Source organism: Hipposideros armiger, unplaced genomic scaffold (assembly GCF_001890085.2).
Source record: "Hipposideros armiger isolate ML-2016 unplaced genomic scaffold, ASM189008v1 scaffold_776, whole genome shotgun sequence".
Classification (NCBI taxonomy): domain Eukaryota; kingdom Metazoa; phylum Chordata; class Mammalia; order Chiroptera; family Hipposideridae; genus Hipposideros; species Hipposideros armiger.
The window spans coordinates 455,623-457,866 of record NW_017732126.1 but is presented as its reverse complement, the minus strand read 5'-3'; positions in this window follow the sequence as shown (position 1 = coordinate 457,866).

Here is a 2,244-nt window from a genome sequence, read left to right as displayed (position 1 = left end):
GCTGCATGGGGTGGGGAGATCAGAGAGGAAAGTATTAATGGCAGAGTACTAATTATGGGTTTATCCCAATTTTTCGAACCCACATTTTCCATTATTCTGTGCGTGTTTGACCATCTTGCCTTTGGCAATTGTTATTCTAAGGTATTTTTGGACATCCAGGAAGGAAGGGAAAAATGTCGTTCAGTGTCTACTCTGTGCCAGGTAGTTTATTTACGCTTCCTTGTTTAATTCTCATAACTGCCTTGTGAAGCATTTGCTAGTATCCGCATTTTGGATATGAGGAAACTGAGGCTCAGGGAGTGTCAGTAATGTCTCCATGGCCACAGGGCTAATCTGTGGCCTAGCAGGGATTTGAAGCCAAGTCTGTGTGCATACCAAGGCTACACTCTTTAAAAAAACAAATTTGATTGTATTTTTTATTGTACAAGTAATGCATATTTTTGTCTAAAAAGGAGAAAATATTGATAACAAGTAAAAAATATAAGGACCATTCAAATATAAGGACTATTGTCACATTGGTATATGTCTTTTCAGACTGTTTCCCATGTACATGTTTGTAACCTTCTCTGCTTAACAATATATTATAAACATCTTTCCATATCTATAAATGCATTTCTACATCATTTGAAAACACACATAGTATTTCATTCTATAAATGTACCGTTTATTTAACCAATCTTCTGTTGTTAAATATTTAGCTTATATCTAGTTTTTCACTAGTATTAAAAAAAATGTTGCAATAAACATCCTTGCAGCTTAATCTTTGTATATATCTTTACTTCCTTAGGATAAATTCTAGAAATGGAATTGATGATTTAAAGTGCATTTGGGTTGTAAGGACATTTCAGTACACTACACTGCCAAATTACTCCCCAGGAAAGTTGTAAAAATTTTAATTTCCACCAGCAGTGGGTGAATATATTCCTGTTTCCTTGCTCCTTCAACAAGTGAGCATAAAAAGCTCTTTCCCAAATGGAAAGCCAAACACAAAATATCTGTTTTCGTAAATCCATATTCTTTCAATTCTTTCAATTCGTATTCTTTAGTCAATCCACCTTCTTGCTTCTTGATCCAGTTTGAGTAATGCTCTGTGCTGGGATATGAAATATGTGAATATTTTATATTAGTTTTATAAAATTTACTAATTTACTAATTTTTTATATTAGTAACTAATATTTTATATTAGTAACTAATATTTAATATTAGTTACCCAAGGAGATAATCTCTATTTCCTATGTGAGCTGGGTGGGGTGGTGGTGGCCAGGGAGCCAGGTGGGAGGGAGGGTGTGGGTCTGAGTTTGGTTAGGCAGTGGAACAGCGTAGCTGGAGAAGGATGGGGGCTGGTAATAATTCTCATCCGCAGGGTGTTGGTCAGTTGTTAGAGGCTGGCCCAGCTGCAAAGCGGGAAAGGTGAGTCCTGCCAAGGGTTTGCTCCCCAAGGGCTGTGGTGGTTCAGCCCAGCCAAGAAGTCCACCAGGGTGAGTGAGGTCTATGGGTACAGGGGTGGACAGGCACCCCAACAGGAGGAAGACAGTAAGGAGTACAGATGTGCTCTGTGGGTAGCAGCTTTAGGGGTATCAGGGAGAAGCAGCATTTCAGATGGAGGAAGGTGTGCTCTTGGCTGCTAAATATCGTACACAATGACCCCAAATGGCTTGGCCGCCAAAGGGTCTGTCTCACAATGTGACATTCACTCCTCTGGTGACTTCGCCATAATCCTGCAGGCTTTTAGACTTAGACATCGACTTTGTGAGGTTTCTGGCAGCATATCTGTGACTTGAGTAGACTCTGCTCATGACACAGAAGGACATCTGAGAAGCCAAATTATTCATGCTACTTGCTAAATCGAGGTTATAGGGATGGAATACTCCCATTGGCGTAATAAGCTCACGCTTTCCCTGAAAGCAGACCTACTAGGGAGGTTATGTGGTAAGCATAGCATAGGAACAAAGGAGAAATAGATATATAAACTGTTTAATGACATTAATAAAATGATAAATGACTTCTCAGTTATTTATCACATAGTAGGGCAGTCCTGCAAATGGAGCTGTAAATATTACAAGTGGTTTGGCTAAATCTTCCCCATGGGCAGTGTCGCTGGGTTTGACATTGTGACCTTGTTTTTCAATTGAAAAGATTAGCCAGCTCTGCTGCTGTATGACTTATCTTTCTTGGGAAGTCCTGGGGGTTTTCAGCCTCTCTAACTGGGGAGCCCTTCTAGGTTCTTCAGGTGAATTTGCATAT